The 16,536-nt window shown below is 38.2% G+C and overlaps 1 pseudogene; it reads right to left on the reverse strand.

Annotated features, from left to right (window-relative positions):
* Positions 1–10,043: 10,043 nt before the first annotated feature.
* LOC105234386 lies at positions 10,044–10,802 on the reverse strand (annotated as a pseudogene).
* Positions 10,803–16,536: the final 5,734 nt, after the last annotated feature.

Genomic DNA, 16,536 nt, shown 5'->3' on the forward strand with positions numbered 1-16,536 from the left:
AGTAAGAGAGCTCATCACTCAATTTCCACACTAATTTTTGAAGACCCACTGTGCTTTTTCCCTTCAAGTCTTTGTTAGAAGATAAAATATGATCTACATTGAAGTTTTACCCCTACTAAATCTAACTCTAGGAGACTGTCTCACTGATGACATTATTTTAAAAAGAAATGATTCCTTTTATAGATAGATTTGAAAATTATTGCTGTTTTTCATTTAATAGTATCAGGATGTCAATATTCTAACGTCAATCTGCATGTACATTTGGAATAATTTTTTAGAATTATATATAAAGTAATGATATGGTGCTTATTTCATGCTTTAAGTTGTCATAGTTTTGACATGAATTCTATATATGCTGTAATTTGGGGCAATGACAATTTTACATTAGAAATACAAGCTTTTTTGTTTAAAAATTACTAAAGAGAGGTTATCATGGAAAAGAAAATTTAAGTAATCTCTATACCCAACATGGGGCTCGAACTTAAAACCCTGAGATCAAGAGTCACATGCTCTACTGATTGAGCCAGACAGGTAGTCCCTCAATTTATTTTTTTTTNTTGACATGAATTCTATATATGCTGTAATTTGGGGCAATGACAATTTTACATTAGAAATACAAGCTTTTTTGTTTAAAAATTACTAAAGAGAGGTTATCATGGAAAAGAAAATTTAAGTAATCTCTATACCCAACATGGGGCTCGAACTTAAAACCCTGAGATCAAGAGTCACATGCTCTACTGATTGAGCCAGACAGGTAGTCCCTCAATTTTTAATTTTCTACAAAATTGATGAGTCCATCAATAAGCAAGTTTCATAAATCAGCATCTCACCTTTTCCTTGTAGGAAACATCCAAAAGCACTAAGGAGAATTTTTCATGCAAACACTATTTCCAATGAAGACAGAATAATCCCCAGTTTCTACACATAAGGGTTATCAAAAGCAGCTGAGGTTAAGGGAGAGGATGGGAAAGAACCTTTGAATTTCACTTCAGAGGGAAATTTTCCTGGTAGAGAACATACCTACAAATGCTATCAAAATTGCATTTGTAAAACTGAGAGGTTCAAACTGATGTTTCCCTCTTGTTACATACGGAGTGCAAGAACTGGGTTAAAATGAACTAGCAAATGAAATTCTCATCAACTGTGTTTGGTTCAGTAAAGTACAGCAGGCAGGCAAAGAAAGAAGAAAGAAGAGAAAGAGAAGAGAAGAGAAGAAAANAATTCTCATCAACTGTGTTTGGTTCAGTAAAGTACAGCAGGCAGGCAAAGAAAGAAGAAAGAAGAGAAAGAGGAGAAGAGAAGAGAAGAGAAGAGAAGAGAAGAGAAGAGAAAAGAAAGAAAGAAAGAAAGAAAGAAAGAAAGAAAGAAAGAAAAGAGAAAAATACAAAAAAATAAAAAATAAAAGCTACAGACGCAGCCTGATCTTTGGCAACAGAGAGGAACAGAAATCTTGAAATGTGCACAGCAGTAAAACTGGAATATCACCTTGACCTCCATCTGGCCCTCTCAAGGAATTTCTTGAAACAAACAAACAAACAAACAAACAAACAAAAAATGGCTTTAGGAAAAGTGCAATTCATTCAATGATAAAACACAAAAAGGAACCACAGCAGTATCAAAAACATAATACTATAGACTTCTATTTCTGGCCGAGATGGAGTAACAGGAACCAGACTTATTTTCTCACTTTAATCAACCAAAAAACTGGATAAGATATATAAAACGAGGGTTTTCAAGACAAAGAACATCAAGCAACAAAGGGCAGTGATCCCTGAGCGAGAGGAAATAAATGAGGTGAACCTTGTGATTTACTGGCCAGTTTGCTGTGCTGAGAGAGGTTCCAGTCCACAGCAGAGAGAGAAGCAGCCCAGAAAGAAACAGGTCTGTTCTCTAGGTTAGGGAGACAGAGCTGGGGTTGAGCGACACCAAGGTAGTCGAGATTACAGAAGAGCATACTAAGGAGCACGCAGCTGCACAGAGAAAGAACTCCAGAGATCTGCAGAAGATCACCTTGTGCGTGCAGCGGAGTATTAATCCGTGTGTATGTAGAAGGAAATGGCCAAGGCTGAGGAAGAGTCATCTGGAAGGGTAAGAGGTAACACTGCCTAGGGCTCACAGAATCTAGGAACGGTGCCTGCTCATACCAGCCAGATTCACAGGGCATCGCGTATAGCACACGAAAGGATCTTACCTCAATCCCTACAAACACTTCTCTGCCATCCCACAAAGCTTCCCCCCTCACAAAACTTAAAATTGAGACCTGAAATTAAAAAATGCAATCACAATGCCTAAAATCCATTCAAAGATTACCAGGCATGAAAAGGAGGAAGAAAACATGATCTGTACTATTAATAACAAAAAAAATCNAATTGAGACCTGAAATTAAAAAATGCAATCACAATGCCTAAAATCCATTCAAAGATTACCAGGCATGAAAAGAAGGAAGAAAACATGATCTGTACTATTAATAACAAAAAAAAAATCCATAATTGACTCAGAACTGACACCTATGTTAAAGTTAGAAGAGGACATTAAAACACTTACTGTAGCTGTATTCTAACTGTCCAAACAGTAGGAAAATTATGGATATAAAAAAGGCCCAAATCAAACTAATAGAAAAGAAAACTACTATAACTGAGATGAAAAATGCAACAGACAGGAATGCAGGCCTGGCATCCATACATCGGCTTACTATCTTTACTTCTGTCTTCTCCAGAACGTCATATAAATGGGATCATACACCATGTAGCCTTTTGATTTGGCTTTTTTCACTTAGCAAAATACATTCACCATTCACCAATATTGTTAAACATGTATCATTAAATGGCTTATTCCTTTTCTTTGGCTTGTATTCAATTGTACAGATATACCTAAATTTTGTGTAGGTATTCATCAGTTGAATGATATGTGGGTTGTTTCTAGTTTGTGTAATTATGAGTAAACTATTATAAACATCAATACAGAGATTTTTGTGTAGGCCTTATGTAGATTTTGTGTAGATAGAGACACAGATGTGGGGTAGATACATAGAAACAACTGCTGGATCATATGGTATGTGTATGTTTAATTTCATAAGGAATCACCAAATTATCTTCCAAAGTGGCTGGGTCTTATTTTACATTCACAACATTAATGAATGACAATTCTAATTATTCTGCATACTAATCATAATTCTTTTTGTTATTCTAATAGGTATATAGTGTTTCTCGTGGTTTTTTTATTATATTCAATTAGTCTTTAATTTTTTTTGTAACATGTATTATTATCACAAATTTTTATTAAGCTTTTTATTTTAATTCCATTTGAGTTAACACACAGTGTTAACTTAGTTTCAGGTGTACAATACAGTAATCAACAATTCCAAACATCATCCAGTGCTAATCATGGTTAAGTGTCCTCTTGACCCCCATCAACTATTTCACCCAACCCCTACCCACTCCCCTCTGGTAACCATCAGTCTGTTCTCTATAGTTAACAGTCCTTGTGGTTTTAATCTGGATTCCCCTAATGCAAAATGATTTTGAATCTGTTGAAATGATGTTGAATAATTATGTTGAAAATATTCATATGTATTTTTGCCATCCATACCTCTTTGGTCAAATGTTTATTCAAGCCTTCATTTTAACTGAATTCTTGTTTTCTATTTTGAGTTGGCAAAGGTTTTTACATATACTTATTAAAGGTCTTTCATCAGATATATGCTCTGCAAATATTTTCTCCATCTATTTTTCATTTTTGTAACATTTTATGTTACAGAGAAAAGTGGTTTCTTTTTATAAATCCCAATTTATAAATATTTTCTTTTGTAGCTTACGGTTTTTGACTTCTGCTTTAAAAAGCTCTGACTCACCCAATGTCACAAAGGCTTTATTCTACTGGAGTTTTCTAAGAATTGGCGATATAGGCCTTAACCTATAGATAATATTTAAAGCTATGAATATGGAAGTGATCACTTGGGAGACTATTAGATAGTGAAAAAAGAAAGACAAGGACAGTTTCAAGGGATGTGCTAATATTTAATGGTCTGGTAGAGAAGAGTGAATTGGAAAAGACTAAAAGAAGAGGCTATTAAAATGGGAAGAAACTAAGTGAGTATGATGTCATAAAAGCCTAGAAAAGCAAGTGCGGCCGTAAGGAGGGAGGGTCACTTCTGCCAAATAGTGCTCAGAAGTCATATAAGGTGACGGCCTCTCTGGGTAAGGGTCCCTCAAGCAAACACCCATAATGCTAAAGTTGTTGGAAGTTAAGAGTCACAGCTACATTTTCAATGTAAATATTTTACTTGCTTTTAGCTGGAAGTTGAAAAAATTTTGGTAGGTTAAATTTGTCTACACCTCTGCTTTGGTAAAGTCACCAAGGGGAGTCTATAACCCCTACTTGTCTGGATTTACTCAATAACAGTCGGAAACCAGCTGGCCTCCCGGGAGGGATGTTTACAGGAATGACCTTCCTAGACTTAGGCTAGGAAGTATACATGGGGCTCATGTTGCTATTATCGTACCTGCTGCCTATAAAGTTTTCAAATAACCATTCATCTTCTCTCTGGTCACATGGTCCAAATCCTGACTGGAGATTTAGTGAACTGTAATCGCTAGCTTCCTTCCTTGTCTTAAAAGCATTTCTTTTCATTCCCAAAAGGATAAACAGGAATAATAAAGCTTGTTTAAACCTTACAACCTGTGAATCTGAAATACGAGGTAAAGATCCACTCATTTAGAGAAATAAATCAGCTTCTGTCTCCAATTATGGAACCAGAAAACTATCTTTGAACGGACGAGTTCTGTGAGGGAAAAAAAAAAAAAGGAACATTAGGAAATTAAGGCTAGTGAAGAAGAGATAAGGTCAATGTACTGAAAGCCTCATAAAGGTTGGGGAATTGTTGGAATAGAAATACTGTAATAAGGAAACTAAAAGGACAGGAAGTGACATAAGACTGAAATGTTTGAAATCAAGATTAGGGAGACAGGAGAGGACCGGTGATGACTATGGGAGCAGGTGGCTGTAAAAGATAGAGGAAAAATTTAAAGCTCAGGAGGTTACGGAAGTGGGAGGCCTGGGGCTGGTTAGATCACCGGGGCAGATGTTGAAGTTGCAGTGACAGGAGCGGTCACGAGGCTAATGAGGAGATGGGAGAGACAGGTGACCAGGCAGCATGGGAGGGATTGGAGAAAATGGGCCTGTGTGGTCTGAAGACATGCAACTACCCGGGTTTGGAGAACCTGAACCAAGGGAGTGGGTACCAGCAGAGTCAGAAGCAGAGATCAGTCTTGACAGCAATCCCAGGGTTAAAGTAATAGCAGTTTGGGACTAAGTGAATGGAAAGAATAAGAAATTGGAAACGTCCTAAATGATGTGAGAATTTCTATTTTCGGCAATCAGACTGACTGTGAGGCCTTTAGTCAAGACCGATGACTTAGAACACAAACCAGAGACCTTCAGTTTTCTGCCTTTCTACCATCCCACCTCCTACCTTGAGTCCTCACCAGCGAGCACACGCACATGCACACCTGTCCACACGCAGAGTTTAGGACATGAACCTTGAGCAGGGAAAATCAGGTATCCTGGACTTTAAATAAGTTTCTCAAACATTTCCTATGAAAGATATGTATGGTCACTTGGTCTTAGATACTAAACTGTTGTTCAAGAGAATGAACCACTCAAGAATGGAAAGAGGGAGAGAAAAGGAGAAGGAGGGGAGGAGGAAGGGAGAAAGACTGGCAGGAGGAAGTTTCTGACAACATATTCACAAAGGATGCAAGGGAGAAAAAGAAACTCTGCATTTCAAAGGCCCAGAAAATGAGGGTTAGATCAGTATTTGAAACAGATGGTGTAATGTTAACAGATGGCAGAGAGAACATAGAACATCTTAAGTCTCATTTTTCATGTGTCCTCTCTATCAGAGAATCCTTAAAACTGAAAATGGAAGAACAAACAAGACAATGAAGTGACTGCAGCCAGCCTGAAGGCTGAAATGTTGATGCACTGAACCAACGTATGGAAAGTGTTCGGTATGAGTCACGAGCGGCAAGAAGGAAATCTATTGTAAGGCAGTAGGGGAGGTAATTAGGCCAAGTCATCAGTATATGTCAGGTATTGGGGAAAAAAAAACTTTGAATGCATGCTTGGAAATATTTGGTGTCTCATGATAATAAAAAATAAAAACCACTAAGAATAGTATGAATGAATCAACAAAAATGCCTCAATTATAATTAAAGACCAAGTCCTGATAGTAGGGAGACGACATAATTTTGATATTCTTATCGCCAGAAGAAAGAACGATAAATAGGGAGGAGTTTATATGGAGGGCTAACAGAACAGATACTTGAAAGTATTAGTTACTGATAAAAAGAAGTTCTTCTGACCTTGAGAACTTTTTTTTTAAGACTTTATTTATTTATTTGACAGAGAGAGAGACAGCCAGGGAGAGAGGGGACACAAGCAGGGGGAGTGGGAGAAGAAGAAGCAGGCTCCCACCAGAGGGGCCTGACATGGGGCTCGATCCCAGAACGCCAGGGTCACACCCTGAGCCAAAGGCAGATGCTTAACGACTGAGCCACCCAGGCGCCCCTGACCTTGAGAACTTCTTAGGCATGGAACCTATCTGTAGCTTCAGAGCAGGTGAGCTCACAACCAATGTAAACAACCTTTGGGTTTTTCAATCCACCATGCCTTGCTGTCCTATTGTCAGGGCCTGCTGTGCTGGAAGTCATCCTAATGGGTCTGCATTCCTACCACTGTGGCAACTTGGCCTTGTTTGTTTATCCGGCTCCTGGCTGCTGCAACAGATCAAACCCATCCGGAAGGACAACACAGATCTTCCACAAACTCACTGGCATGAAACTTAATACTTTGTACAAAAGGAGCTCTTGCTATTTTCATTAAAACAGCACGTAGTTCAGGTCACTAAACCAGATCTCCCACTCCCAAGATATGGCAAGAACTTAGAGACACTGTCACAGAATTGTTTTAGATAATATGTGAAGAATCAAATACACAATAAGCATCAGAGTAGAACACTGGCAAAACCCATTGTGAACCCACTGATGCTTCAACCACCGATGACCTCCTAACCGGCAAGTCAAAATGGCTCTTTTCAGTCCTCTGCCAAGTGACTCTTGCATTTCCCTTTCCCTTCCTGGCTTCCTGTGTGCCTCAGACTCGTCAATCCCCTACTTTTCAATTTCCTTATCCTCAGTCTTTGCAGGTTCTTTGTCCTCAGTCCACCCTGTGAAATGTTGGCTCCTCCTAAGTTTACATCTTTGATTCTCTTCTTATTTACAGATTCAAATACTAATCCCTTCCAGAAACATCCTACACACACACCAGAAATGTTTCACCAAAACCCCTCATCTCAGTCAAGCTGACTTAACCATCACAGAATGTTTTCCAGAAACACGAATATAAACACCTAAAGAATCATCTGAGATGATAATAAACAATGCTTGACTCAAGGAAGTGAGATATAGATTGGGGTGTAAAGGAAGAAGGGATAACTGTTCTTACTGTCTGTTTTCTGTTTTTCCTTATAAGCCTTGAGAAAACAATCTATCTAAACTGTGTGCATGTTTAACTTTGATGAGAAAATTTTTTAAATAAAAATATACTGCTGATGTTTGCCTGAGCAATTTCAGTAAAGTGACTGGGACAGAAGCCAGACAGAAGGATATAAACAAGATTTATGACAATAAATGGAGACTCACCTTTTTTTAAAATTAATTTAATGTAAAGGGAAGAAGAAAGGACAATAGTCTCAAGAGGATATGATATCAAAGATCAACATTTTTTAGTTAAAGGAGACAAGATAAAGGGAAGTTAGTCTAAGAAATGCAAAGTAAAATGCATATGTTATAATAAATAAGATAAATTAATTAAACTGATAATGATAAGGAATATTACAATTAATAAGACACATTATAGATATACACAAAATAGATAAAATAATATCTGAGGTGTAAGAAGAGGACAGCAGTGTACTGACAGGCCAGTAATTATTATGATAACTGCAAACATTTTCTGAGCAGACACTATGCTAAAAATTTCCATGTATCACCTTGATTCCCAAAAATAGCCCTGGAAAATATATTTCCTTATCTTCATTTTAACACGGGGAAAATGGAGTCAAACTTTTTCTCTGAAAGAGTCAGGGAAAGTTGTTCTAAGTCAGTGGTTTTTAACCAAGGGTGACTTTGCTCTCCAGGATACATGTGACAATGTCTGGAGACATTCTGTCACAACTGAGGGATGGGAGTCACCTGTTCCTGGTATCCTGTGGGCAGAGGTCACCGGTGCTGCTAAACACCCTACAAATCGCAGAACAGCCCCTCAATCATCTGGCCCAAAATGCCAATAAGGCTGAGAATGAGTAGCCCTAACCTAAATCCTTCCTGGAAATATTAGAAGGAGTAAGTGGGAAAAATGTATAAGAAAAGAGACTCAATGGTTGGATCTAGCCATGGTAACTGTTACCCTGTGGATTGTTCATACATGTGCTGGCTCAAAGACAAAAACTGGCAATCAACAGCCAGGTGAAAATCTAAGAGGAGATTATTGCATTAATTTTAAATGCCAGGAGAAAAACATGGCAATAGTTGGAAGAAATGTTGGAACACAAGGAAACTGAGAAAATGGAAGGGTAGAGTAAGGAAAATGTGATTCTGGGAATACAGTCAAAAAGTTAAAAAAAATAAAATTCATATTGGTCATATGAGGTCACCACACTTTAAAATAGGAAACAGAATGTCTTAACAGACATACAGGGATGGTGGAATAAAATTGAAGAAGTTCATGCTGGATTCTATTTCTTCAGAGACGAAAGGTTCCAGAATTCTGCAAAAATAAGGGGAGAAAAGATTGGGTAAAGCCAAAGGAGAAAAATGAAGATTAGGAACACTTACTATAGGTGAAGGAGAAGGAAAAAATTTTGAGCAAGCAAATTCTGTAAACCTTTGAGGGTTCAGCTGAGTATAAAAAGCTGAAGGATACATTAAAAAGGAGTCATAGGATTTTCTCTATTGGCCATTTGGAGTAACAAGAAACATACTTAACTTCATACCACAAACAACTAAGAACTGGGCAAAATATACAAGACAATTGCCCGGTAGAATTTTCTGGATCATAAAAGAGATCCTAAGCAGAGCAAAAAAGCTTGTAAAACTGAAGAAACAAAGATCAGAGTTTGGGAAGAATGAGGTGGCTGGAAGTTGTGGAGCAGAGAAGGAAACTGGGAAAGAAGAAGGAAGAGGAAGAGGAGGAGAGAGGTGGGGGAGGGGAGATGGCGGGAATGGTTGGGGAGGAGGAATAAGAGGAAAAAATGCAAAAGCAGGAGAAGTCATCTAGAAATTTGCATAAATTCCTTGAATATGAGCTGAGGGCTGATTTGAAGGGGAGTTTTTTCTATTTAATAGAAATATTCAATGCTGCCAAAAAGTATAAAAGCACAGTCAGAATGGCAGTACAATACAAAGTACTCTCTCCTAATTTATCTCTTACATCTTTCTATGGCTCGTACACGCAGTAAACACTTCACAGTACATCAGGTGAGAGGCTTCTGCAAAGTCCGCTGGTGGTGCTCTCCGTGCCCTGGATGTAAAGTTTAATCTGCAAAGAGACTAATGTGAAGCAATCTACAGGTTTATCAAGCCCCACTTCAGTTTCTGGGGTGGGCCTCAGGTCTGGCACCTTAGTGGTTCAAAATGCCTAGAGCGGCAGAATATTCTCAAGTCCTGGATATCTAGGTGTCTGTCGATCTTGGCCTCACTGTGCCAATACGGGGAATTTTCCTTCAAAGATGTTTTTAAGGGAAAATTTTCGTTTCTTTGCTTGTCTTTCTTTTTAAAATTGGGAAATTTTCCTTTCTCATTCACTCTCCTTTGGCCCCTGTTTCATCTGCTGCACCTTCTAGGCCATGTTAGCTCTTCTGTCCTCTCGAATATGCTGCCACAGAACACTCTCGNTGCATCGGAATCTGGGGATGTACTGTATGGTGATTAACACAATATAATAAAATAAAATTTAAAAAAAAAATTGGGAAAACTTTTCCTTTCTCATTCACTCTCCTTTGGCCCCTGTTTCATCTGATGCACCTTCTGAGCCATGTTAGCTCTTCTGTCCTCTCGAATATGCTGCCACAGAACATTCTCACTGCTCTCCACAGTACCCTGCATTTTAGAGGATAGTTCTGTAGTGCTGTTGCCTGTCCATTTTTCTTCTTCTAGGCCTATCCCAGCCCCACTGTATTTTTCAGTCATTATTTTGGTTGATGAATGATCAAAACCAGGACATAAGTCTGCCTTAGAAAGCTCTTTCCGCCGTTTCTTGATGTTTCTAATTGCAGTAGATGTGTAACATGACTTCACATCTTCTAACAAGAACTATGCACTGAATCCCGTTTCTTTAAACAGCATCTTTTGGTCGTCTTTTGTTGGCCAGTATTGGGTACATTTAACAGATTCCGTCTCCAAACTCAGTTTAACATGACAACTGCTTTGGTCTTTTGCTGCCAAACCATGTAGGAATGGCAATGTGTTCTAGGAAGTGGCCCCTGTGTTAAGATGTAACTCCTCCGTGCCTCTTCTATGGCAACTTACAGTGGCATTAATACAATCATTTTCAGCATTCTGCAGTTTAACATGACTGTGATCGTAGGGGTTTAGATCTCTGTATCTGCTTCAACTTCTCTGTAGTGGAAACTTGGCCATTCTAGGAGGATAGTCATGGGACTCACCGCAAATTTCCAAGTACAGCCACTGCTAGAGATTCTGAGCATCCAGCTGCTCAAACTCCCGCTGGACAGTGGCAGACATGGCGCTGGGAGCAAGCTGGTGGAGAGCAGCTCAGGCCCCACATGATCCAGGGAGAGCTGCTGCGGGCTAAGTGGTACATGTGGAGAAGTGCAGGATTAAATTTCATGAGGCAGGTAATGAACCATGAGAGACTGTGGACTCTGGGAAACAAACTGAGGGCTTCAGAGGGGAGGGGGGTGGGGGGATGGGTAGTAAGGAGGGCACGTATTGCATGGAGCACTGGGTGTTATACGCAACTAATGAATCATGGTACATTGCATCAAAAACTAGGGATGCACTGTATGGTGACTAACATAATAAAAAAATATTATTAATAAAAAAAAAAAAAACCAAAGACTTGTAAGATAAATAATTCCCAGAGCTCCTGCACATTCCATCATCTAGAGGGCAGAGCATGTGGGAAACATCTGGGGCATCCAGGTAAACCTTCCAGGTGGGTCCAGCCATCACTCTCTGTCCCTCAGTACAAGTAAAGAGACGATGATTGTAGGTAGGGAGGGAGGTAGAAATAAATAAAGATATACATATATTTTTTAAAACCTATAAGCACTTGGAAAAATGGTCAATATCATTAGTCATCAAGGAAATAAAAATTAAAATCAAAATAAGATACCATTATATACCCATTAGATGACTAAATTGAAAGGATTGACATACCAAATGTTAGAAAAAATGTGAAGCAATGGAACTATCATACTTTTCTGATGGAAATATAACACTTCTCAACTATAATTTTAGAAAACTGTTTGGCATTTTCATAGTTGAGTATATGCCAATACTATAACCCAGCTATCTCACTTCTAGGATTTACACTATAGGATGAAAACATACATCCATTCAGAGAATTGTAGAGGAATTTTTATAACAATTTTTTCATAGTCAAAACCCTGCAACAATCCACATGTTCATCGACTTGTGAATGGATACACAATTTTGGCACGGCCAAACAAGAGAGTTCTATTTAAGTATAAAAAGGAACAAATTGCTTATATACCCAACAGCATGGATGAAACTTACAGACATTATTCTGACCAAAAAAAGGAAATCACGAAAGAGTACATACCACATAATTCCATTTTTATGAAACTCTGGACGGTCTATATGGAATTGTAATATATAGTGACAGAAAGTAGATCACTGGTTACACAGAGTCAGGAAGAAGAAATTGCCCAGGAAGACGACAAGGGACTTGGGGATGATAAAATCGTTCTATACCTCAATTGTGGGGATGGTTACATGAATGTAAACGTTTGTCAAAACTCATCAAACTGTTCAAATAAAATGTATAATTTTTATCTAAGTAAATTATACTCCAAAAAAGTTGATAAAAGAGAGAGAGAGAGAATTCAATTGTGCTGAAATTGAGAGGACGGCCCTTCCAATATAATCAGAATCTTACCAAAAGCTTCATGTATCCCCACTGTCAAGAACAGAAGCTATTTCTAGGCTGTTTAATCATTTAAAAGGCGGTGAGGGGTAGGGACAAGCAGATACTATGTGCCCACTGATAAAAGTATATCTATGAAATGCTCCTTCCAATTAATTAATTAATTTCAATCTGATCAAGTCTCTAGATCTATTTAGCAATAGGTAGGAAATGCAATGGACAGAGAAATGAATACATTTAACAGACACCATGGGGACACATGGCAACATCCAAACTGTAGAAAACACCAAAAAGAAAAAAAGGGGTTTTCAGAAGTAGAGGGGAAAACATCTAGATTAATCTCTAGATTAACAGAGAATTCAAAGATGGATCATGCAGTCACAGTTATAAACTTTATGTGGATCCCTGTTTGAACAAATTTTTTAAAAAATCCCTTATAGGACAATAGGTGAAATAACACCATTTGATAATATTAAGGAATTATCGTTAATTTCTTAGCTGTGAAAATAGTATTGTTAAATTAAAAATATTTATCTTAAAGAGACATATTCTTAAACATTTATACATGAAATTATATGATGACTGGGATTTGATTAAATATAATCTGGGTGGGAAGAAGAGGATAAGAGTAAAAATAAACAGGATTGGTCATAGATTGATGAATATACTGAGTTATTATATCATTCTCTGTTTGTATATATTTAAAATTTGGCGATAATATAATAAGAATAGTTGGAAAGTGATGACCACCACAGCTGTGAGGATTCAGTAGAAACAGGCTCAGAGGAAGAGTGTGACGGATCCAGCTAGTTGCCTGGCCAATATATATTAGCCCCTTTTCTTGAGTACGTCAGTTAGAACAGACTAGGCTATGTCGCAGTAACAGACCACAAATCTCAGTTTAACAAAAGTTCCTTTCTTGTTCATACCAGATGTACCATGTGGACTGGCAAAAGGGACCAGGCTGATCAAGGCTCCACACTCTTGTAGGTGTGCTGCCTGGAACACACTCTCTGCATGACCTTGGCTGGTACGGTAAAATGGAAGAAACTTAAATGATTTTTTTTTCTTTTTTTAAGCAAGCTCCAGGCCCAAGGTGGGGGCTTGAACTCATGACCCCAGGATCAAGAGTCACACACTCCACTGACTGAGCCAGACAGGTGCCCCTTAAATGAATTTTTGACTTTCTCGTTTACAAGTGACCTATGTCACTTTTTTTTACATTTCACGGGCCAGAACTGATCATATGGAAAGGAGGCTGAGGAGTACAGGCTTCACCGTACCCAGAAGGGCAGAAGAATCAGATGGGTAATCGCTNTGAGCCAGACAGGTGCCCCTTAAATGAATTTTTGACTTTCTCGTTTACAAGTGACCTATGTCACTTTTTTTTTACATTTCACGGGCCAGAACTGATCATATGGAAAGGAGGATGAGGAGTACAGGCTTCACCGTACCCAGAAGGGCAGAAGAATCAGATGGGTAATCGCTGGTAAGGTCTACCACATACACCATAGAAGCACAGGGTTTTTTTCTGGCTGAGAACATGCTCAGCTTTAACTGTTGAACTTTCCACACTCCCAGGCAGCCAGGATTGGCCAAGTGACACGAATCTGACATCTGAGAAGTTTCACCAGGAAAGCTTGATGAAGGAGGCAGACTCAGCACGTTTCCTTTGCCCCCTAGTACTCCTATTCTTCCAACCAGGAAAATGGGCACTATGCCTGAGGACATTGCAACCATACAGACAGAGCCATATACTGAAGATGGTGGAAGAGCAGCTAGAAGGAGATTTAACTCCTCCATAACTCGCTGAATAGCCAAAATATTCCTCACCACCTCCGGAATACTTTACAGACGTCTTAATGTAGACAGACAGACAGATGGATGGATAGGTAGGTAGCAACTGAACCAGCCTTTATTAAACCATTATACCCCGGCTTTTGCTGTTTCATTTTTAATAATATGCAAAGATTCTTCCAGATTCAACAGAGGAGGTCAAGGAACAAAAGATTCTTATTGTTTTCCCTTTTTAATTACGTGATTTAGGAACTCTAGTAGAAAAACAAGTAATCCCAACTTAATAAGTAATTAATAACAAATTTGAGGAGAGAGTTAACTATGTGGTCACTTAAGGGCAAGACCTCCTACAGCTGATGAAGGGAAGGAGGAAGTGCATGATGCACAGAATATTCTTGCTTCCTGGGGGAATGACAGGGCCACAGGAAGCAGGCAGTTCATGGAGTGCCACAAAAAGACTGCTCGCTCGCACAGGGTCACAGTAACATCTCAACAACCACTGAACGATAGCAAATTTTCATCACTTCTCTGGGTTGTTGAATGATGGCCTTGTATACAGGACCCTCGGGGGTTCACAGCCTTTTGATGAATGGGTATCCCATATGATAACTTCTCCGGTTTATCACCCTCCTCAAGACTGGGAGATGTTTATCAAGCTTAACAGACTGACTGTTGACTCTCCTAACAAGAATATAACTTTCAAATATAATCCTTATATATTCTAAACACAAGTAACTCAACTTCTCATCAATATGCCGTGCTCTTGAGAAAATGATAGACCTTAAAAGACCTTTTAACAGGTAAAGGAAGCCCAGAACACAAGCTCAGGCTTTTTCCCTCCTCCTACTTTGACAACTAAAATAACTAGAAACATACAAATCAATTTCAACCAAAGACCAACAAACAAATGGAAACCGAAATTGAGAACATAATTCCCTTCTTAATAGCATCAAAGGGAATAAAATACTGAGGAATATATTCAACAATGGAAATGCAGGGCCTGTATACTGAAACCACATGTTTAACCGCAAGAAGTCAACGACGACCTAAATAAATGGAGAGATATTCCATGTTTACAGGAGACTTACTATTGTTAATATGACAATTCTCCTCAAATTGATCTATAGATTCAATGTTAACCCTATCAAATTCCCAGCAGACTTCTTTGCAGAGTTGTAGAAGCTGACCCTAAAATTTATACGAAACTGCAAAGGACTTAAAACAGCAAAACAATTTTCTTAATAAATCTTTTTTTAAAAAACTCCTATTTTATTCTATTTTTTAAATTTTATTTATTTAACACAGAGAGAGAAAGAGACCGCAAGCAGGGGGAGTGGCAGAGGGAGAAGCAGGCTCCTTGCTCAGTCAATGGATGCAAGGTTCAATCCCAAGGTCCTGGGATTCTGACCTGAGCCAAAGGCAGACGTCCAATCAACTAAGCCACCCAGGCGCCCCCTAGCCAAAACAATTTTTAAAGCGCAAAGTTGGAAGAATTACATTACCCAATTTCAAAACTGACTACAAAAATCACTATTAAATTACAAATTGAATTTCATCAAAAACATACACACTCTTCAAAGACACCACTAGGAAACTGAAATAACATAGCAGACTGGAAGAAAATATTTGCACATCACATATCTAACAAAGAACTCCCTTACCAACTAAATTTTAAGAAGACAACACAATTTAAAAGTGGGCAATACATTTCACCAAAGAAGATATATAAATGACTAGACATTTATCCCAAAAAGATGTATAAATGACTATTAAATACATGAAAAGACATTCGACATCATTAGTCATTAGGGAAGTGTAAACTGAAAACACAATAAGAAGGTTATAATAAAAAAGACTGACAATTCTAAGCATTGGCAAAGATATGGAGACAATTGTGACACTCGTAACACTCTGGTTGGATATAAAATGGAACACCACAAAATGGTAACACTTGTCAGATTCTTGAAAAGTTAATCACATACTTAGGACACAATGCAGTAATCCCACTCCTAAGTATCTACTCAAGAGAAATGAAAACATATGTCTACATGAAGATTTGAACATGAATATTCATAGAAGTATTATTCAAAATAACAATGGAAATAATCCAAATGCCCATTAATGAGTGAACAGATAAAAGGAATGTGAAACAGCCGTACAATAGAATACGATTCAGCATTAAAAAGAAACTATGGATACATTCTACAACATGAATGAATCTCAAAACCATTATGCTAACTGAAAGAAGCCAGACACAGAAGACTTCATATTATATGGTACCCATTTATATGAAACCCCTTAAAAGGCAAATCTATATACAGAGAAAGCACATCAGTGATTGCCCCAGGGCTGGGAACTGACTACAAACAAGCACAGAAACTTTTAGGGGTGATGAAAGTATTCTAAAACTGGACTGTGATGGTGATTACCAACTCCAATGAACATACCCTAAATTACCATAATGTACACTGACAATGGAAGAATTTCATGGTATGCAAATGATACCTCAATAAAGCCATTTTAGAAGAAGAAAAATGAAGGACGGGGGGG

The sequence above is a fragment of the Ailuropoda melanoleuca genome, chromosome 3 (assembly GCF_002007445.2).
Source record: "Ailuropoda melanoleuca isolate Jingjing chromosome 3, ASM200744v2, whole genome shotgun sequence".
In the NCBI taxonomy this organism is placed as follows: domain Eukaryota; kingdom Metazoa; phylum Chordata; class Mammalia; order Carnivora; family Ursidae; genus Ailuropoda; species Ailuropoda melanoleuca.